Consider the following 23,844-nt stretch of genomic DNA (forward strand, 5'->3'; position numbering starts at 1 on the left):
ACTCTCACTTGCTTATCCTCCGCCTTTGGTCAGTTAAGACCCCCCGTAATTAAAAACTAATTAAGTGAACTTTCTCTCCAACTCATTCCAGCTGTTGGTTGTCTTTGCTGATGACTTTGTCAGCTCCATGGGTGTTAAACTGCAACATGCTAAGCAATAAACTGGACTTAATAAACTTAGATACTAGGAAAAACATTTGTTGCAATCTACAGTTAAAAAATGTGAGCTGACTGACTCCACCTCTGGGAAGTTCATTTGGCACAAGAAGAAACACAAAGTGTCTGTCTTTGAGCAGAATCACTTCACTTTAGGAGGATTTTTGTTTTTACTCCTTCACGCCAAAAAAGCCTGAGATAATTACCTTGTTTATAATCTTCTGGCTTTGGTCATTTCTGATTCTACTCAAAGCTTATGCAAATTTAGCCATGCTCCAAAAATAATTATCACGGTTTCTGTCAAAATTATGCACAGTTACAATGCGTGCTTTATTCATAAGTGCCCATGCAGCATTATGAAGGTTTTTTGTGTGCAGGAATATACAACATTACATAACAGCCAATCAGAGAGCACTGAAATGGCACAAATAATGCTCCAGACTACACTGCACAGAGTGGAGAACTCATCTGTTGCCACAGAGAGCAGATTAAGTTTACGTTTATGACAGCTACACTAACTGGCTTTTCACATTAGCAGAGAGTATGATGATCCTCTTGGTTACTGAATCATTTTCAAAATAAATAGCTTGAGTCTGTAAGTTTCAAACAATAAACGTGACAGAGCATCTACTGCTGTGTTGACATTGTTTTCATTTACGATAATCAAGAGTTCTGACCACAGCAAGCAGAAGGTCTTCTTCAACTTACTTCATATTGTCTCCAGTATTAACATTCTCCACTGGCATTAGAAAATTGTAGGAGCGAACACAAGCAGCTCAAGCTGACCAATCACAGTTCTTGTGGCATCCACGTGGCATCCTCGTACTCACTGTAGCCCCTACGTAAAGATTTTGGAGGAGTGAAATGTTTGCTAAGGCATGTCCTACAGCGTAGCTACAGTGGCTACGTGTGTAACCTCCAAAGCTACGCCATAAATCCGTAACTCACAACTATAAATCCCCCTTTCCCCAGTCAGAATCAGTGTTAGTTGGCTATGTTCGGAGGCCCAGATATCCTTCTCCCCAGCCATGTTGTCCAGCTCATCCTGGGAAATACCGAAGCACTCCCAGGCCAGATAAAGAGAAATATGTAATCCCTCCAGTGGATTCTGGGTCTGTCCTGGGGTCTCCTTCCAGTCGAACATACCTGGACTACCTCCCCAGGGATGCATCCTAATCAGATGTCCTGACCACCTCAACATTAAAGAGCAGCTGTTCTATTCTGAGGTCTGCTTCAGATATTCAAGCTCCTCACCCTGTCCCGGAGGTTGAGGAAAGTCATTTTTTGCCATTTGTATCAGCAAATTCATTCTTTTGGAAGCTCATGACCATCTTCACCACAACTGTCTATAAGGTACAATACACAGGTCACAGTTTACACCAATCTGCCTGTCAATCTTAGTCCATCTCATCCTCATTAACAGGACCTCAAGATACTTGAGCTTGACTGAGGCAACAACTCACTCAACTCAAAGGAGCTAACCCGCCAGTGCTATTGAGATTTTACTGACATTGTCAATTAGATGAAGTTCAATTTGATCTCATCAGCAAAGTGTGGAAAGCAAATGTGCCACTCCAGCATACAGTACAAACACAACATAAAATAGGGTGTGACAGGCAGTATGCAATATAACCTGTGACAATTGGGGGGTCAACAAAACAGAACAGGCCTATATAAGCCCCTCAACAACATGGCACAATTAAACATCTAAATCCCATGAAAAAAACATAAAATTGAAAGTGTAGTTCAAGCACAGTTTTGTCTATCTGTTAATTATGTGTTTAAAGCTGCACAAATCAGTATTTTCATATTAACAATGAATCAAATAACTCTAATGTGAAAGGTATTACTTATAGTGTCATATCCACAAAGAATGATCACCTGACTCTGCAGTTCCCTGCAGCTCTATGAAATGTTTTAGCTTCTTTCAGCTCATTGTTTTGGTTTTACAGCCCAACTTTACTATTTTGGTTCTCTCACACCTCTCTTGTCAGTGTTGTTTTCAGAAAAACATCTAAAAACCCACCGTACACTACCTGCCCTGACCAATTAGCAGACAAAGTTAGCAACTAGCTGGTGAACATAGTGGAGCATTTGGAAGCTAGAGAGAGACAGATATTTCTCTCAGGAGTTGGTAGAGACCAAAACAGAACTAAAAGGAGAGTGAATAATGGATTTACATTCATCAGGTGGACACAAACACAACCCTAAATGATTGCTAAAGTTGCTCTGTGTCTGCTTGATGTGTAAATAAGACGACCAATCACCTTTATAAAGCAATAATTAGCCTCATTTTTGTTTCTGAGGATTTAAAGGCATCCTAGGGTATTAATTAGGGAGCCTGAGACCCCCTGTATTTCACACACTTGTGCCGGGGCAATATGAGATCATTTACCTTTGACTCTGTGGCCCAGCTGATCTGTTAGCCACTCAATATTAATATTTTTGAAGGAAGTGAGTCATTTAATTAGTTGAACATTTACCAAATAAACCTAGACCTGCCTCACCCCTGCTTGTAGCTGTGGCCTTAGTAATCCTCCTCAGAATCATTACAACCACCATCCACCTTTTTGACCTTTTCCCTTGAGACACAGACTATTGATTTACAATCACTTAACATGTTTGAGGAAACAGATGCTGATCCCTAATTTAACAGAATATAGATCACAGTGCTAGTTTGTGCCTCCAAGAAGGAGTGTCCACTGATGATGAGGTTGAAAACACTGTAGTCGCATTCATTTTCACACTTTCATTTCAAGTCATTTATACCTGACTAAGTGAATCAGCTGTTTAGGGATTATAGTGCCACATGTTTTCCAAAACAGTCCAATTGTTGTCACTATTTAAGTCATTCTCTTCAGTAACTGAGAAAATGTCCAGCGGTGTGACTCCAGTCAGGTGATCAACAGTCCAGGTAAAGCAGAGCTGCATGAGGGACAGCTGCAGCACTTAGAAGATGACTGTGGGGAACTAAATAACTGGGGCCAACAAACAGAGAAATCACAGTGGCAGTGAATTCTCTAGTCTGTGTTTGGATGTGCGTGTGCACAGAAATTAACTTCCTCATTAATGCCATTCCTCTATAAAGTGGATACCATGCCCTACTTTCCCCATATGTCCTACTGGCATGCCCTTGGGCAAGGCACTTAACCCTGTAACCTCCCTCTAGGGGTACAGCGCTGTCCACTGCAATGCCAGCAGCAGATGGATCAATGGAGTGACTACCTGCTCAGTCATGGAAAAGAATCTGATCTACAACATTGTGAATCTGATAATACACACACACACACACACACACAACTGATGTTCATAGTCCTGCAGCAGAGGCCGCTGGCCACCAGTTGGTGCATTATTCAGTCTAAAAGCTTGTTAAGGAGAGCTCACAACGGAGCTGTAATAAAAGATTGATGTGTAAAAAACAGTTTAGTTAGCCGGAGTTATGTAAAGGAATAAAGCAGCGGTTGAGAGATGGGTGTGTAAATGCGGCGAGAGTGCAAGAGAAAGGAGAGTTGAGAGGGAATTACAGCATAGACACAGGACAAAAGGATAAACAAGGAGGAGAAATGAGAGAATAATAAAAATGACAATGAAAAACAAAGGCAGCAAGAGACAGAGAATCTTAGAAAACCACAGAGAGTGAAAGAGATGGAGCAGCAAAAGAAAAGCAAGTGGAGAGAGATGGATCTCAGATGAATTAATGGAGTTCTCCCTGAGGCGCGAGCTAACATCTCTAGATTAGACATACGTTACAACGTCTCCAGACTAAACACAAGTCAGCAGAACACAGCACATTACAGCACAGCAACAAACAGCTTAGACCAGTTAGGAAGACCAGCAAACAGTTGTCATCAGGAAATAAAAAATAAAATAAAAAATTTCTGTAGCATAACACTGCCCTGGGAAAACATACCTCAAAAACATAGCAACAAACCCACAGATAATTATTACAAGACTCTGCAGTTCCCCTCAGCTCTAACAAACATTTTAGCACACACATTAGTCCTAGCAACTTTATAAGGTGATAATATGTCAACTTTGTGATTATAGCTTGTTCTGCTGCCCCCAAGTGGCCAAAAAAAGTCAGTCAGTGTTGCTTTAAGCAAACCTGGATGGCTGGTATGACATTTATGACAAAATAATGATTATTTTGATGATAAATAAACATTTTTTCTGTGATATACAGACCTTTTTTTTTACAGCAGATATTTTGACTTGACTGTCATAGTGGCAAATATACAGGTGGCTCACTTCCATTAAGTATCCCAATAAGATATTCAGATGAGCCAAGCAACAGTCCCATTATTAATGTTATTAATTTCACCTGTGCTTTTCCTGCAATGACCAGTCAAAATATCTGCAATCAAAACATCTGTTACATATCTTAAACAATTTTCAAGTCTCTGCAAGTTAATTTCCAGGCTGTTTTGAAATGAACTGAAACCAAATGCTGGCAGAAAGGTGGGAAATCAATCTAAATAGTTGTCATGTGTTTGGGGAAATGTTTGGCAGTCATTTAAAGTACTATGACAAATTCTGTCATGATCACTGTTTTCATTGATCATGTCACTGTTGTTGTTCCATTTCATTTGTTTCCCTCCGCTTCCCCTCTCCCTTCTCTTTAAAGTCAGAGGAAATGAACCATGTAGTGCCGCTGATCCAACGGCTCACACATGCATGCATACGTGGAGAAAAACGCAGCCACCCTCACACACACCTCGTTCCCCTGTGAAGAAGACAAAGTGGGAGGTATATTGTGGTGGACGGAGCCACTGACCCTCTTGTTGAGTTAATGAGCTTTTATTGACTTCAGCACCTGAAGCTGCTGCTGTAACTTATCACTGTTAGTACCTCACTCCCTGGACGCACAACACACAGGGGAGCGCACACACGCAGACAAGCAAACACACATAATATCTGTTTGTGTGTGTGTGTAGAGCTCCATGGAAACGCAGAAATGCACACACACACACCTTCAACTCGCAGTTAGTGTAAACCAGAGCGTTCCCTGGGATTCAGAAATGCAGAAGAACTCACAAACACAGCAATTAGTGCTTCAAATTATGAATGGATGAGGTGCACAAAGATGACGTCACACTGATAAAAATTTGTTGTCATTACAAAGCATGTTAGAACATGATGATTGGTTGATTCACACCAGGGGTTTAAAGTCTGACACTGTGGGACCCTCCTTAGACAAAACTGAGACAACAGTGCCCCATCTCAGTTAATGATCTGTGGGCTACAGTTTGAGCCCTGTTTTTTTCCCTACATTTGTTTACATTTTTGGCAAACTGGTATCATTAAAAATATGCAAAATTAGCTAGTAGCAGTTCCTGTCTGCTGTATATTCATGGATGTACAGGCAGCTATCACTAAATTACTTTAATACTGAAGAAAACGTTAAAATGTGATGATTCTCAGGCAAGTTCTGGAGTTATATTTTTTTTCATCATTTTTAAGTGGATTTATGGGAATATATTTGTGACGAACTTTGGAGATAATAACATTGGTAAGTGTAAGTCACACTGAATCTAAAAATATGTTTATCATGTCTGTGTGTGTTTGGATTTGACTGAGTTATGACCCTGAGAAATTTTCACACAAATTAAATAAGCTCCATGAGCTGTGTGTCACAGCTCCAACTGATGAACGTGTTAACAACGCGCCAAACTACATTAACCAAAACTTCCCGTTGTTTTTACAACACCGGTATGCACCTGTCTCTTTAACCTCAGGCAGTATCTTTGCCTCATGTCTCTCCCTCCACAGCCCCCTCAACTCTTGTGTGCCTCACATTTACTAGGCCTATAAAGTGCACTATATTCACCGTTTTCTTTGAATATCCGAATTCTGAGCGTGAAATTAATGCAGTAGAATGAAAAGGGTAGTGTACATGGCATGTGGTGTATACTACCTTCTGCTAACAATCCTACTATGCAATGCCCCACATTTATAGATGCAAAAATTACTGTTGTGTGACTCTATAGGTGACACTTATGATGCAGAATGATGAATAGTGAGTATCTGAAATCTCACTATTGATTAGGTATTGGGTGTCTATTATATAGGGAGTAGTGAACGAGTGATTTCGGACACAGCCCTGGGGTACATCTCAAGTCTCTCATTTGATATTTCCTCGCTCCTCGATACTTGCTTGAACCAGAAGTCGTTCTGGTCCAGCATTTTGAAGGCCGTCCCAAGCCTCTTATTTCTGCTCCAAGGAGCGAGGAGGGATCTCTGAGGAGCCATGAGCGAGAGCAGCCTACAAGGAAGTCTTTAACCGATTGAAACGCTCCCTTATTGGATATCAGTTATTGATCAGTTATTGGACATTGCAGCTGACAGGACTGATCTGATACATACACAACATCACTGCAGTTTTATACTGGAGTGAAGACAGATTAAACTCAAGTGTATCACTCCCGAGTTTTATTCATCATCTAGTTAAACATCTGTTGGTCTGAACAACAAGATTTTTCTTTTCATGATCTGTTATTTCCCCCATTCACTCTTATTATGGATAAAATTAAAGTCGGTCTGTCTGCAAGAAACACAGTTTAACCACATTTATACTTTACATAATTTATCCATTCAGTCACACGTGAGGCTGAAAATTCCTGTTTGATATGAGTTACATAATTTCAATTTTCCCTGAAACATTTAGACTCATAAATAATTTCTTGTGTTCAAAAGACACTCTAATCATATTCTGGGTTAAATAATGAATTCACAATCAGAATATCAATAAATACAGACGCAAATAATAAATAATATAAAACTTTCTCCTAGTAGAAATGGTGTCTCTGAGCAGGACGCAGTATAAATACTGAGAGCAGGTTTTTATTCATGTGCAGGTGTTTCACAGTGCACATGTGCAGACACAAACTCCATCAAAAGTCGCTCCAGCTGTTAAAGTCGACTGACAGCTGATCCAGCTGTGATCAGCTGCTGCCGTCATCAGAGACAGACGTCGCTTCACGTGACGCTTCGGAGGAAAGGACGTCTCATTTGTTTAAAAAAATACTTCCTCCTTTCCTCTCCTCGTATGGTTTCCTTGCGTCTCTCTATGCGTCCTCGCTGGGATGGACTTAGACGCGAGGAAAAGACACAAGTGAAGGAAATGTGGATGCAGTTAAGAGACTTGAGATGTACCCCTGGTCTCCACACACAAGAGCACACCAGCCTCACCCACCTTATTTCCTACTCAGCCAACCAGTCCTCTGCTAGATTGTCAAGGTTGTGTTCACAGCAAGTACTTTTACCTGTATCCTGTGCCAGCTCCTCTTCTGTAAATCTGTCCATGATCTAGTGTTTGTGTTTTGACGCACTACCTTTTTCTGACCTGCCTACTCGCCTTGCACCATCAGACCTGTTTGCCTGCTCTGACTGTTCTTCTGTTTCAAAATGTAAAGCTCTTTCTTTAGTGAATTCCACTTAATTGTACTTGTATTGGTAATTGTATTGTATTTGAACAAATGTTAGACTTTATAATGACAATACAAGGATCCTGCTGCATCAGCTCTTCTATTTTTTTTCATTATCACTATTGAGAAAACGTAACGAGTAAGGGATTCCACTACTTCGACAGTTCTTATTTGCATGTTGTGTCTTCTTAGCTGGCTAGCTAACATATCCCACTGGTAAGGCGATATTCAAGAATCAGCTGGTTTAGTTCAATGCAGCTTCACTGAGAGGACAGAACTTCATGCAGTCACTGCAGCTAATGTTAAGGTGGCTGCTGATGGTCAGTAAATTGTAGGCTGTCTACTTGTTAGACCACAATGTGGTGTTAAACAGAAGTGGTTGAAGCTCTTTAAAAGGCACCTTTGATGGAGCTGGGCTGAGAAACAAAAGTAATGTAATACTGTAATTACTTTTTTAATGCGTAATATGTCACATGTAAGTGATGACATTTTTCAAGTAATTTATCCAACACTGATTATGAATGAAAATAATGACACATTTGAATTTTAATTAATCCTATAATGGTTTTAATTTATTGAAACTATTTTTACACTGAGTAACAAGGAAAAAATAAAACCCTACGTAATATTTTTATTAATCCAGCCTTTATGAGGTCCATCATATTCATCATAAATGAGCTGATTTGCCTGTATGGTAATTTTGGCTCCTGGAATTTGACTCCATTATACTCAAAACAGTTTCATCTACCACCATTTCCCTTGTGGGGAACAAAATATTAGAAGCACTCATCAACATAATGCGATCCAATAGCCTACATCATCATTACAAACTATAGCCTAAAAAAATGACCATTAATATGATCAAAACCTCTCACAGTGTCAACAAAAATCAAAAATGATGACTTTCTCAGGACGTAGGTCACTTACTATACAGTATGAACATCTTGTCAAGCAAGACCTGCGCAAAGAAGCAGCAGCAAGGCAAACATAAAGGTAGCAGGCAAACAACAGTGTACACAAGCAAAAGCACAAGTGAGATCTTTGGTTTACATGGCAACAAACACAGGAGTAACAACAAACCCCTGCTGGCTGAAACGAGCTACATTGTGCATCCCTGCCGTGATTCTCCTGCTTCAGATCTGAGTCTTCATTTTTACACATCAACTTAAGTGATGCCATTTTTTAATTATGTAGACCATCACAAATCTTCGCTCAAAGGACAACAGCTCAAGGTGAGAATGATCCGTTCAAACAGTGTGTATTTTAGTGAGGATTTACAATGAATGGAGCTGCCAATAAGGATAGAAAAATCATGAAATACTTGAATATAGTCAGCTAACAATGAAACAATCTTAGATTTACTGTCACTGAGATGAAGTTAAAATGTCTTATCACTGAAGTGGTTCAGAATATTGATGTTACCTTTCTAGCCTGACTCCTATGATCTGAACCTTCACCTTCACACACAAACACACACACACACACACACACAGAGGAAGCATCCTCTGGAAAAAAAATGCCTCTTACATACACAACATGGGAATTTAATCTTCCACTTCCTGTCCCAGGGGCTGTACGTGTTGTGTGTTGTTATGTGTTCATAAAGAATTTATTATACATGTGTGTATAAATTAATGCACAAGAATCGAAATAGATCTCTTTGAATTCTGTTACTCAACTCTCAGTAAATAATTAGGTGTATATGTGTTAGATACTGCTCTGTGATAGCCTGGGGATGTTGCATATCTGTATATTAACAGCCATGTGCATATGTTTCTAAATATGAGGACTTTATGGTTCTCTGTGTTCAACGTCTCTATGCTCCCTACATTAACGTCACAGGTGTGGAGAATCCTTATTTGATAATTGTTATTTTATTTTTAGTATTATTTCTTTATAGAAAATTTTAAAAATCACTGTGCAGTCAACCGCATGTGCTGCTTTCAGTTCATTCATTCTGTGTCTGGAGTCCATTGCTGTTTTTGGCAGTGTTCAGATCGACATCTGTCAGCCCTGCATAATGAGGCCAGTCCGACGGCGCAGCAGGGTTGCTATCGCAGAACGCTCAGGCAAAAAATACACGGTTGTGTGGAAAAAAAGTTGAACCTGGCTCAACTTTTGCAGCAACCTGATGTCATCCAGCAAGGTGTTGTGTTGGCTAATCAAATAAATGAAAGTGCACATCCCCGATGAATTACTTTGTAACATGAACACCGTTTTTCTGCTGTTGACATTGCGGCCATTGTGACGAAAGATAAAATAGCTCCACAGTAATAACTTTTCAGAGTTGTAAAATCCTGTCAAACGGCTGTGCAGCATTTTGGCATCTAATCCTTCACATTCTTGGATCTGTTACTCCAACTGGACTTCCTGGATTGTATTTCATGTCTCACTGGTACCTTAAGCAACAACCCCCCACCTATGCAGCTGTCTGCATTGTTTTAAGGCAATTTGTAAGCGTATCTTTTTCTCTTGGTTTCATGCCTCCGTCCAGACTAAAACAGCGTTTTTCTCCTCCAAAAACTGAGCTTTCCCAAAACCTGCCTCAAAACGATGATGTACAGTAAATAAAGTTGAGAGGGACTCTCTGTCGACTCGCTCTTTATGTTGATTTTGCCAGACGACATCATGATTTATGTGTAGTGCAGAAGTTTAGTTGGTTAACATGTGGTGTTTGAGCCACGATTAAAGCACTATTTCATACTTGTTTCGTTGTCTGACGACAGAAACAGAAAAATATGTAAATTATACATCACAACACAGTTCAGGTGATCTCAAAGAAGATACTGGCTGTGTAGCCTGCTCATCACAGTCAGTTGTGTGACAGTGAAGTTACGAAGACAACTTTCTGTCCTCTAACTTTCTCTGTGATCTTGCATTTTAATTCTCAACTTAGCTGATCACACAGCTGTTGTCATTAACTTTTTATTTTATTTTGATTTTGTCTGATGACATCGCAACCATTAAATAATGACTTGGTCAGCTGAGCTGTCTGTCCCACTCCTTGCCAGATGTTAGCTATGATGTGCAGTTTGCCAACTGAAAGGAGGAAAAAGAAGAGACTTAATCAGGACATTTTTATTGTTCAGATATGTCACTGTGGTCAGAGGTTTCTATAAAACAACCTGGAAATGCTAGTGTGGACACAAGTTGTTTTCATATGAAAACTGCTTTTAAAATTTAGACGCTGTAGTGTAGACTAGTGATGTGCAGAGGGCCCAGTATTTGTATTTGTATCTGTGTTTGTTGAGGCAGCAAAATTATTTGTATTTGTATTTATATTCAAATAAAAGTGGAAAGAGGCTTAAAAATCCTGTTTTTGTTTTTATTACACTTTTAATTTCAGAAAATTAAAGTGTTACAATAAGTGTTCATGAATAAATTACCTTGAGAAGGAGGTCGTCCCCACACTGGGTCTCGAACTGGAGTCTCTCAGATCATAGACGACTGCGCTTACTACTGAGCTAAAATTTTACTCATCACCTCATTGCAGACAGACCTCTACCTATTTATACACCCATAACCCAGAGACAGCACAGTGTGTATTGTGTAGGGAAGAACTTTAAAGGTGATTCTTGCTTTGCACTTTTCATTTATTGACTATTTTTTACAGCCTAACTTTGTGGAAAGGAGAGGGGGAACAACAGGTTATGGAGAGTCCCTTGGGAGCACTTTGCGTGTATCAGTGGCTGAGCTTTATCTCTAGGGAACACCAGCAACTCCAGGAGTGATATCCAAATAAGGAAATGTGCGTCATGTAGCAGGTGGATGTGACTCCCCTGGTTTAGACCTGCTGATAGACGTAACAGCAGAGCAGAGGGGAGAGACTGAGATAGTGATGTAAGCAACCTGCGTGCTGGTGTTTGACATGCTTTTTTTTTCTTCCCAAAAACAAATAATTTTTAAAATATTTTTATGAGACAAATATTTGTAAAAAATCCACTATTTGTGCTTTGCCAAATAATGTATTTGTATTCAGGCACACCCCTAGTGTAGACATATTCTAAGTTCCTGGATCAGTTAGGTGTTGCTGTACGGTGCTGTCGATCGTGACTGGACAAGCAACAACTGCCTTCCAACTGGCCATCACATCACACTGCAGTGCACACAAAACAATAACCATTTTACTCAACCATGACTTGTATTTTGCAAACGAACAAGAACAATAGGAAGTGGATGAATGATGACGTCCCATCCCTGATGAGCATTTGGATAGAAGTCATTCAGATGGGGCTGGAATCAGCTTTAAAAGATTAAATGTGTACCAGAAGATACTGCAGTGCTTTGGAGAATTGTAGGTGTACCACAAGTTGAAAAAGTGCAAGGTGAAGATGAAGAAAATGAAGCAAGATTATGGATAAATCAAGACATCAACAGACACGGTAGAGCAAAGCAACAGTGGTTCAATGCACCAGACTGTACTATTGTACACTGACTGGTGTGTATTTTCAAAGCCTCTCTGTATGTGAAATATAGGCTAATAGAAAAGAACTGAGCGTCAAAATCTCAGAGGTTGTGTAGAGGTCACAAGTTGTTAACTGCTATATGTGTCTAAATGTGAAGGTTGACTCAGTTGTGAACAGCTCAGGCTGACAGACAAATGCTGTCTTCCTCAACCTTCACATCTTTGATGACTTTGGTTTGATTTTCCTGTTGGCTTGCTTTTCTTCCCCCTTCTACTTTGTCTGGTTTTTCTCTCGACTGTCTGGCTTCTGAAGGAGTTGGCGGTCGATTGTGTTCTTTCTTCGTCTTTAAGCCTCAAAGCCCTCAGCCCTGCACCCACAAACCTGGGCTCTGTCCATGTCACCTTGCTCTCTCTCCCACAGAAACACAGGTGTTCATGCATGCAAGCACAAAAAACCAAACACACATAGGCACACAGGGGCAGGTGCAGGCGTGCATACATGCTCATCCGCCGAGGCATGCACATCTTTTTTTAATGGCTAAGTCACTTCACATCCTTGTGGGTTGTGCACATTTATTCAAACAACTTCCTGTCTCATCTTTGGCAGGATGCAGACAAACAAACACACAAGAAAAATGACTTCAAAATAACTAAACTGCAACTTGGAAAGAAGCTGCAAAAGCTGAGTTGCTGAATGTAAATCAGCACTATGAATCATCTTAGAAGAACATTTTGGGGAATACAGTCTTGATTTCTTTCTGAGAGTGAGATGAAAAGATTGATATCGGTCTCATGTATTTGTATGGAGTCAGAGCCAGGGGACAATTAGCCAAGCTTAGCGTAAAGACTGAAAGCTGGAGGAAACAGCCAGTCTGGCTTTCCTAAAAGACGCTTACCAACACCATTTAAAGTTCACTAATTAACATGTTGTATCTCATTTGTTTTGTCCATGGGTATTTTTGAACTTTTGAACAGAGCCAGGCTACATGTTTCCCCGCTTTCAGACTTTATGCTACGCTATGCTAAACACATGCTGACTTCAGCTCAGTACTTAAGGCATAGACTTGAAACTGATATTCTTCTCATCTCACAATAGCAAAGTAAGCAAAATGTTGAACTATTTCTTTTGATAACCTGTGTTTTCATTTGCAATAGCTTAAGCAAAATTTCAAGTTTCAATGAACACTTTTGACAAAATCACTGCGCTCAAAACACAACATTTAAGTGCAAGGCCACATATACTGTATCAAATATGGTGAAAAGACAGCTCTGCACACTTGAGCGTGTGTTTTAAGGTGCTTTATGACAGCTTCTTCCCTTTTCTTCTGACATGTATTTCCTTTATTTTGATCTCCAGATTGATATTCTGCATGGAAATGTACTTCTTGATATGTATTTTTGTATTTGGACACTGGAAACTACAGTTGGGAGCTGCTTTCCAATGTGTACTTTTTGACAAAGTACAGTTAAGGTCTATTTGATGTGTATAAACAAACAAAAAAATCAGCTTCTATGCAATCTATGCACTCTATGCATTGCCTCTGTGCACTGCCTGTTGGCATCTACGTCCTACTGGACTCAGACTTAGCTTCATGGCACTTACTCATGTTGTTCCCTCCTGACTAGATACCTGCTTGTGTTGTATCAACTCTTAGATGTACGTTACGTTGGATAAAAGCGTCTGCTAAATGAAAAATTGTAAATTGTATAAAAGCTCTGGGGTGGCCTTTTGTCACACATTTTACCCTGATGGTAAGATGCCAAGCATTCAGCCTAGTAGCTGAATGCTTAACTTTAAAATGAAATCCTTGAATTGGACCTCACTGTGTAGAGCCTCATTGTTCTCTCCAAATTTCAGAGAAGTGAAATAGTTCTTTCCTGAGTTGCAGCAGCACTGATTTAAAGAATTTTAGTGGCAAGGTGGCCAACTCTGCACCTCAAAAAGTTGAGGCTTTTTGAGGTGTTTCGGCATCTTTCAGAGTCATTTTGTTTTAGTTCACTTTCATTGTTCTCATCAACGTTGTTTCCAGAAGCAGCAGGCAGCCATATCTCAGCTAAAAGCTCTTATAAACCCACTCTACGCAACCCGCCCAGCACTAAATGACAGACAAAGTTAGCAACTAGCTGGTAAACACAGTGGAGCATTTAGCCGCTAAAGAGCTTGATAGTTCCCTCAGGAGTTGGTGGAGACAAAAACAGAGCTAAAAGGAGATCTTGTGGTCAGAAACACGACTCCAAAAGAATGATAATGTTGCTCCGTGTCTGTTGGATGTGTGTTTGCTAACATGTCAACGTTAATAAAAACTTTATAAGGTGATAATACATCAATATTGTGTTTTAATTTTGTTATACTGCCCCCAAGTGGTAAAAAAAACAATTATTGAAGCTTTAAAGGTGACATTATACTCGTTTTCAACAAATTGATATTGGTCTCTTGCGTCCCCAAAACATATCTGAAGTTCCACAAAAGCAACATGAAATAACAGTTACCAGCATCCAACCTACTACTGTCGTCAACTTACTACATGCTAATGCCAACAGGCTAACCTGCTAAATAAACAATAAAACAGCATAAAACATGGCGAAACTTACAGCTTCCAAGTTTAAGATTGTGTCACAGACATAAAAAATAAAGTGAATCCAACAGGTCTTCACTTCCTCAGATGATGGGAGGAAATAAAGACTGCTGTGTTGGTCTGGTTTGCACACATATTTACTGAAAGATGGTGCAGGAGAAAAAGAGAGAGGACGGTCTTTTCTCATAGGTCTCTAGACACACCGGGGATGCATATGTATGTTGAAAACATACATATGCATACAGTATATAAAGTGCACTGTTGAACTGTTCCTGTGCATACCTTTTAACATCAGCAGCCGACTGTATAGCTGGTTAACACTCTGCCCATCAGGGAAAAGATGAGAGCATTATCAATCTAAAGATGCTAGATAATCCGGTCATTTATTACACAGACTTTATCACATTTTCTGCCCATTTAGAGGGATGCCTGATTACATTTTGACTAATGATGGCATCATCAGTTTCTACATGCCTCCAGATCTCTGTTTACACTGCTGCTGTAGACACATCTAAGAAGTCTTCACTCTTAACTGTGTGGGGAGATAGATTTCCACCTCATTTGTCCTTCAGAGAACTGCAGCTTTTCTGTGTACAATGTTTCTCCTTCTTCCACTTCTACTTGTCTCTCTCTCTCTCTCTCTCCCTCTTCTCTCTCTCTCTCTCTCTCTCTCTCTCTCTCTCTCGGGTTTTATTCAAAGTTTCCAGAGTTGAAGTGCTTTTGCAGGATCTCTTTTGTTGGTTTCAGATCATATTAAATTGAATTGTCCGGAGGCTCTGGTCAGTGATCCATGATGGTCTGCCTTTTTCTGACAGGCTTGATAAATACAGGTCCTGATCTCTCTCCGCGTGTCTATTCCTCCCTCCTACGTCTTCTCTCCATCTTATTCTCTCCGTCCTCTCTCTCTACTTGTCCTCTGCCCCGCTCACTCTCCCTCCATATCACTCCCCTGACTTCTCTCTTGTATTGTGTTCTCGTAAACTGTATTGGAGTTTTTCACTTTTCTCAATTTCTTTCACTTCTTTCAGACTGAAAGCCAACGCTCTCTGCACTCGGTCCCTATAGAATTGTGTGTGTGTGTGTGTGAGTGTGTGTGTGTGTGTGTGTGTCCACAGGAAGCAGACAAAAAGACAAGAGCACCACTGACCTTGGACACCCAGTGTTCCCCTCCTTGCCAATAACCTCCCTATGCACTCTCTGTACACACTGCGGGATGAAGAGTGTGTGTGGTGAGAGTTTGTGTGATTGAGAGAAGAGAGGGTTTGTGTAAATGAATGAACGCACACATATATGTGAATGAACAGGCATGTCAAACACATGCACTCAGAGTCAAATTTTGGTTTTAGGAGCCACATGCCAACATACATGACCACACAGTGAGAACAGGAGATGAATTCAATTAGAGTGATTACAATAGAGGACAGTGACTCCTTTATACAGTATGTGTGTGTGTGTGTAGGTGTGTGCGTGTGCGTGTGTGTGTATAGAGCGTCCTTAAACTGTACGTGTGTGTGTGTATGAATATTCATGCTTAGTGCAGTTTGGGGATAAGGAGAAGAGAGTCATGCTCTGCAGGTACTTCATTACTTTGTATTTGTTAGAAGAACCCTGACACACTCTTACACACACACACACACACATACACACATACACAAAAACACGAAGCTTGTTTAAATGGTCTTAATCCAAATCTTGCAGTACACACACAAACATGCACACACAAACTGTCACCTTTTGCTTAAATGTCCTGGTGTGTTAGAGTAATACACACACACACACACACACACATCAGGGGAGGATCAAGGAGAAGCTGCAGGTACCAAAACAACAAAATAAACTGAAAGAGACAAATGTGTGTGTTACATAGGTGCATATCCTGTTGTGTTTGTGTGTGTGTGTGTGTGTACTCGATATGTTGGCTGGTATAAGATTCAAGTGTGTCCTTGAACGATTTAAGTGCTTGTTAAAGATTTATTTGTTTATTTGGTGTGTGTGTGTGTTTGTGTGTGCGTGGACATTACTTTCCTCACCACGAGTGTCTGCATGTTGGGTAACAACTGGAAAGTAGAGCTGAAGATTACAGCACGCATACAGAGAGAGTGGAAAGAAAAGGAGGTTGTATAACAGGTGTCTGATTGGAGGAAGGACAGCAGAGGACTCTTCCACCACCACCACCACCAGCATCTCCCTGGGATCCTGTCATATCTCCTGTCTAAAGAGACCGATGCTTGATGAAGATGCGTCACGCTGATGGAATCTAATCACCAAATTTTTGACTGATACATGTCAAAGATAGATTGTAACATTTAAATGAACACTATGTACATTTTGAAGAGTCTACAACTATGCTGGTGGTTCTGTGAGGCTGTACTTGAGGCACAGCAGCGCTTTGAGCTATATGCTAACATCAGCATGCTGCAGTATGCTCACAAATACATTGTTAACATGCTCATGTTTAGCAGGCATTTACCACGTTTACCATCATAGTATGACATTTGCTAATTAGCAGTAAACACAAAGTACAGCAGAGGCAGATGGGTATGTCAGTAGCTTTGCAGGTATTTGATCACAAACCAAAATATTGGACAAATTGAAATTTTGAGCTGATGATGTCGCTGGATCAAAAGTCAGAGGCTTGTCAAAGTTATTACAACTGATCCTAAGGGGGACGTCAACGTCTGTATCAAATTTCACAGGAATCCATAAAATAGTAGTTGAGATATTTCAGTCTTCATCAAACAGACATTGCCATCCTTAGAGCCACATGCTAGCTCGGCTAAAATGTGTGTTTCAATACACTTAATGGTCTCACAAAATAGCGCTTTAGGATTGTATTTCCCAGCTGAGCTGACAATAGTGCTTTCAGTCATCAGCTCCAATGTGAAAAGCTGCTGATACGGCCATGATGATGCAGTACACTCACTTCAACTTGAGCATTCATGTACTATACACCTTTAATGAGCAGTGGAGGGGTGCAGCTGTGACAAAAGGTGAGAGAGTTAGAGACTTAATAAGTAGCATCCATGTTGTAAGGTTTTGTAAATGAAAAAATAACTATCACTAACAAATATCACTAAAACAGGATGAGTTTCAAACAAAAGATGCAGCAAGGCAACACTGTTTCTAGTTGGCCTTGAAAATTTGCTGGTCGAATTTCAACAACAGTGACCACGTTCTTGATTTTGTCATTCATACCTTGCACATAGCTTCAAGGGAAGTGTATGCGAGGAAGGGCGAATTTTGACGGGCCGGTGCAAATGTCTGAACGACCTTCTTATTTTCAATTCATCTTTGGTGCAATGTATTCATTTCTATGAGGTTTCCTCTCTTGTGATCTCATGAGATCACATAAAAATCAAACAGAGTTTTCCCATGAGACATATATATATACGTATATATCTTACCACATGAGAACTCTTAAGATCTTTAAACTTGAGAGAAAACTCTGGAAATGAAGTGGCTTTGCTTTGAAACATGTGATGCAGGATTCTCACCATCAGATTTATCAATATCTGTGAATCCCTGATGAAAAGGACGAAGAGAGGACGGAGAAGAGCAAAAAAAAAAAGAAGAAAAAAAAGAGGGGAGATGATGAAAGAAGCAGAGCCACAGAGACGAGAGAGAGAGCAAGTTTAAAATAAAAAAAAGAGGAGTGATGGAGAGATGGCATAGATATATAAATGACTGCAGGGACGAGAAGTAAGACAGAAAAGAGAGAGGTCTGGAATAAGTATGGAAAGAAAGAAGGGAATGAGGGAAGTAGGAGGAGGATGTAGGTTAGAAAAAGTATGCAGTGTGGTGGACACAACTGTGTGTGTGTTTGAGGTGTGTGTGTTCAGTTGTGCAGAAACTGTGATCTTCGTGAGTCGGATGGAGAGAAGAGGAAGGAGGAGAGTGGGGGGCAGCAGGCAATTTTCCATGGGACTTTTAAACCTATTTTAATGAGGAATCTTCTATTTCATGTGTCTGTGCTGCAGTTTAAAAAAAAAACACCTTGAAAACGCTGCAATCGACCCACTGAGAGGGAACTCGTAGAGAGAGGGCAGTTAGGAAGTGTTTCCTGAGGAGAACAATTAAAAGCCAAACATAATCTCCCCCTCGCCTATGGACTGCTTTTAATGTGATTATTGGGGCGCTAATGACGCAGACAGGAGACCTGCAGCCTGGGGAGACCCATCCCTCTCTCTCTCTCTGGCCCTGATACTTGACGGTTTTTGAGCAGAGATGGAACAGACAAAACATAACTGAAAACACGAATGGTATGAAGCTCCCATCTGGGCTTGGGCTTGGAGGCTGCACATTTATAAAAGAGAACCAGCTTTTGAAGTTTAAAAAACATTGACATCAACCATAGGGCTGCCACTAACAATTATTGTCATTATCGATTAATCTGTCTGTTATTTTCTTGGTTAATTGCTTAGTTGTTTGGTCCATAAAATGTCAGAAAATGGTGAAAAATGTTGATCACTGTTTCCCAAAGGCCAAGATGACGTCCTCAAATATCTTGTTTTGTTCACAGCAGTCCACAACCCAAAGATATTCAGTTTGCTGTTACAGAAAGCTGAAGAAACCAGAAAATATTCACATTTAAGAACCTTGAATAAGAGAATTTGGACATTTTTTGTTGTAAAAAATGACTCAAAACTTACTTGACTATCAAAATAGTTGGTGAATAACTTAATAGTTGGCAAATAATTGATAAATTGATTAATCAGCTAATCATTGAAGCTCTAATCAAACAGGCTAGGGGGAGTCTAACAAATGTGCATTTCAGTGGCATTATGGGAAATGTTGGCTCTAGCTTTTTGGAGCTTGACCCATATTAGGATATCTTGACCTCTGTTTTATAGGTGTTGATTCATTAATTTTACGATCCGTCTCTTTTGACTCTCCCACCTTTATGAAAGAGTGATATTAAATTGCTGGAGTACCCCTTTAATTTGACCTTTTTTACCCTTTGAACTCCATCCTGACTGCTGAGGACTCAGCTAAACCTCTCTCTCTCTCTCAGCTGCCTGCTATTCCACAAAACCTGGTTTCCTTTGGGTGCTCCTGTGTTTTGCTAAAGCCACATTTCAGATAAAATATTTTGACTCTCATACTGCTGAAGCGGTAGTTTTTGCACTTAGAAGAATTTGCTTTATATTGGACTGCAGATGCAGATGCTGTATATTTTTTTGTAAGTTTGTTAGGTTCCAGTGACACCTTGTAAGACTAGACTTACACAGCATCTCCCCAAACACTAGAAAACACAGTGTGAATAGCAAATGCGAGTCAGAACAGGGAGACAGGGATCACCCTGCTTGTCTCCTCCTTATGCAAACACATCTACATTTATTCAGTATTTTTCTGTTATTTCAGAGAGATTCGCCCTAATAGCAAAACTTTTCAGACTGCATAAATGTTGTGTAGGTTCAGTAAAGGTTCATTTTAATATTCTGTGGCATCTGAATTAAACTAAAACTTCCAAGTTGGGCCAGCAGCATATTAGAAAATGAATTTTTATAATCCACCACGAGACAATAGACTTGTAGGCTTCTCAAACAGGTCAGTAGTAGAGCAGCAACAATTAGCTGATCAACAGCAACTTAATCAGCAACTATTTTGATGATCAGTTAATCATTTTTCAAGCCACAATGTCAAAAATTCATTTCCAGATTTTCAAATGTGAGACTTTGATGCTTCTTCTTGACTGAACATGATAGTAAACTGAATCTCTTTGAGTTTTGGACTGTTGATCGTACAATATAAGACATTTGATTGAAGATGTCACCACTGAGTCTTGGAAACTGGGATGGACATATTTAACAGTTTTCTGATGTTTTATAGACTAAACAATTAATCAAGAAAATAATCGCCAGATTAATCATTAATGAGATAATGGTTTAATGTAGCCCTAGTCAGTAGGAACACAAAAGACATTTGGGGAAACATGCTTGTTTGTTTTCTTGCTGTTATATGAAAAGATTGATACCAATTTCATATCTGTATGCTAAATATCAGGGTACCACCAGCAGCCAGTTAGCTTAGCTTAGCATGGAAGCAGGCGCAAACAGCTAGCCTGGCTATTGGTAGCATAATCTGTCTACCACCACTTATAAAGCTCACTAATTAACATGTCATATCATGTTTCATTTAATCTATACATAAACCAATGTGTAAAAAGTCCAGTTTTTGGTTTTACAGGGAGTTATGTATGGGAGCATTTCTTATCTGGGAGCAGTTTTCCAGGAGTTTTTAAAAATCTTTAGACAGAGCCAGGTGACCTCCTGTTTCCAGTCTTTATGCTAAGCTAACTAGTAGCTGGTATCTATCAATCAATCAATGTCTGGACAAGAAAGCGAATAAGCATATTTTCCAAAGAAGTCAAACTATTCCTTTAAAGGCACAAAAAAGACATAACACACAAAGCACCAGTCAACAGTTTGGACACACTGTTAGGAGTAGCAGAGCAGGTGGACCCAAAGCCAGGAGAATAACTTCTTTATTTTAGTTCGAGTGCGGGCAAAGAAAAACTGAACAGAACTGATCAACACAGAACAAACAGAGCAGAACAAAGGTGAACAAAGGATCCAACAAGACTGAAAACAAGGACTTAAATACAAAGTGAACTAATGAAACAACAAGGAACAGGTGGCAAGACACAAGGGCAGGCTGGGAGCTGACTGGCTGGAGACGACACAGGGAGCATGGGCAGGGCTAACGAGACTGATGCAGGGCAGGTGTGGAGGGCAAAGCAGGCTGGAGACACAGGGCAAACAGAAAAGCAAAAACAAAATCCTCTTATATATCCAATAAGCCCATCTAAGAATATACATGAATAAACTTAAATACACAAGTCCACTACTATAACCTACAAATTCTTATTTACAATTTCAAAATGATGCAGTTCTTCTCACATGACACACAGAGGATGTAAATGAAAATTATTCAAATCTACAGAAACAAATATTAACAGACTCCTTTTTTCATAATGTGTTGAGGATGAGTTAAAGAGAGTCCAGCCACTAAACAAACACCTGTCAGTCTCTGGATAAGAACATCTGCTAAATGGCCTGAGTGTAAACACAGAAGACATGTGGAATGAACTGTCTGGTGTATAAATTGCTGCATCTTTGATGTCTAACTTGGTGTGACAAACTCCTCAGTCACATTTCACAACTAGTGTGAAGGCAAACTTTAATTTCAACTTCAAGAGCGTACTGCCACTCAGTCCAGTTCAACAAACAGGGAAAAAGTCCGAGGGCATCTGGTGGACAGGTGGAGGGACATAAAGCCAGACTGGGACAGAATCATGACACACATAGTCAGTCCAAACTTTTGACTGGTACTGTATATATAATCTACACGCAGTTTACTGGCTATTACTCATTTTGGCTTGTCACATAGGAAAAGCACAAGTGTAACTAATATCATTAAAGTAATAATCTTGAAGATTTTCATTTAAATAAATGTCTGTTAAGTCACTATCTATCACCGAATGAGGTAACACAATGGTGATTGAGCCTATGACCCACTGATGAAAGCCCTCGCATTTGCAGTATTATGAACTGGGTGTCGGTGGCGAAATTCCGAGGAAAAATCACAAGCTGCGCACATTTAGTGAGGGGTTTTCCATCAGCTAGCAGTGGTTGGTCTGCTAGAGAGGCTATGCAGAGCTAACTAACGCAACAGACTCACTCTTCAACTGCCAACTGACTGAGATCGCTCAGGCAACACTGTTTGGATCTCTGGAAAGTGAGGTCCAAAAACACACCTGCAATTACCAATTATTAGCATAGGAGATCTTTGAGATTGTTACTTTAACGATGGCTCTGTTCTATTCAACTGTCCCAGTAAGTCATGACAGTGTGACAACATGCAAAATACCAGGAACGTGAAACTGAAGCAGCTAAATGGAATTCAGCCATCATCATTTTTATTATTTACATTTCTTTTCCTACTGTTACAAGTTAAAATGTCAGACCTTTTGTTTTGTATTTCCTCCTTTTCCCTCATTTCTACACACACATCCCTATGAACCTCTTGATGCTGCTGTGGAAGAGCCTCATGCTCAAGATGGAGCTGCATTTGAGCTTTAATTGGCTGCATTTGAGCATATATTCAGCAGGTTAAATCTCCTCACTTTCATGAATCAAATCCTCCTTTTTGTCCTTTGAGAAACATTGTAGAAGAAGGTTTTCATTTTACATTTGCAGAATGTTATATAAATGTTGTGATCAAAGGGAACTGTAAATAATGCGTGGTTTAAAAATTCAGGGAAAAGTTAATTATAGGCTAAAGGTAATTATAGGCTGTTATGAATCTCAGCCAATTAAATCTTTAATAGTTGTCGGTTTCAATGTCTTTGAAAGTGCAAGCAGTGAGGGATGATGTTTTTTTTTTTTTTTTTTAAATCTTCAGATAAAGTATTTAAAGAATTTGAAAAATGTGAAAGTTGACAGAACAACCGCGTGCACACACACACACACACACACACACGCGCGCGCGCACACATTTGGTTAGAACAAAGAAAGTTCCATTTAAAAACATCAATCAATATTAATATTACAAAGAGTCTATTTTCTCCTCTGTGCTGCAGTTAAATGACGGAGTGGAGGGACAGACTGAGTGAATGGGAGCGATGACAGCAGGTGAGTGTTTTCAGGTCAGGTTCAGATGCCGAGCTGAACAGAGTCTCAGGAGACTCAGAGGAGGGGGACAGATGTGATTCATTCATCATTTATCTCCGTCGGTGGGACCTTCTGGGTTTTTTTTTTTTCCCCTTCCCCACACGGTGTAACACTGCCACAGGACTCACATCCAACCTCTCATCTTCATTGCTCTGACATCAGCAGCAGGATGGGATCAATGATGATGAAGATGATGATGATGAATTTGAACGTGTGCTGTACTTCAAAGTGGATTAGACGCTGTTTTAGAGGATAAAACCAATGTAAATCACTAGTATTGTCCATTAAACTTACTTCACCTTAACTAATTACTCAAGTTTCATAACATAGAGTTAATAAACCAGGTGGCAGGTGAGAATTATTAGAAATGAAGAGATGCTTCCCACTGCTGCACTTACTATAATTTACATTACCTGATTGATCTAAGGTGTTTAATAGTGGAAATAAATGATATAATATTCCACTCCAGCTATTAATCAGCAGCAGTTTGAAGTGTAAGAGCTGGAGAGACGCGTGCAGATCACACTCAATGAAAATCACGACGGCATTTTACGCAACCATCCTGTATCCACCTCTGGGACCAATCTCACATGCATACTCAGCCTGCTGCAT

At 39.9% G+C, this 23,844-nt stretch overlaps 1 protein-coding gene across 1 annotated transcript in view; it reads right to left on the reverse strand.

Annotated features, from left to right (window-relative positions):
* nrn1la (neuritin 1-like a) overlaps window positions 1-23,844 on the reverse strand; it is a 99,366-nt gene that overhangs the window by 74,923 nt on the left and 599 nt on the right. The window lies entirely within an intron of this gene.

Source organism: Thunnus thynnus, chromosome 5, assembly GCF_963924715.1.
Source record: "Thunnus thynnus chromosome 5, fThuThy2.1, whole genome shotgun sequence".
NCBI classification, from domain to species: Eukaryota; Metazoa; Chordata; class Actinopteri; order Scombriformes; family Scombridae; genus Thunnus; species Thunnus thynnus.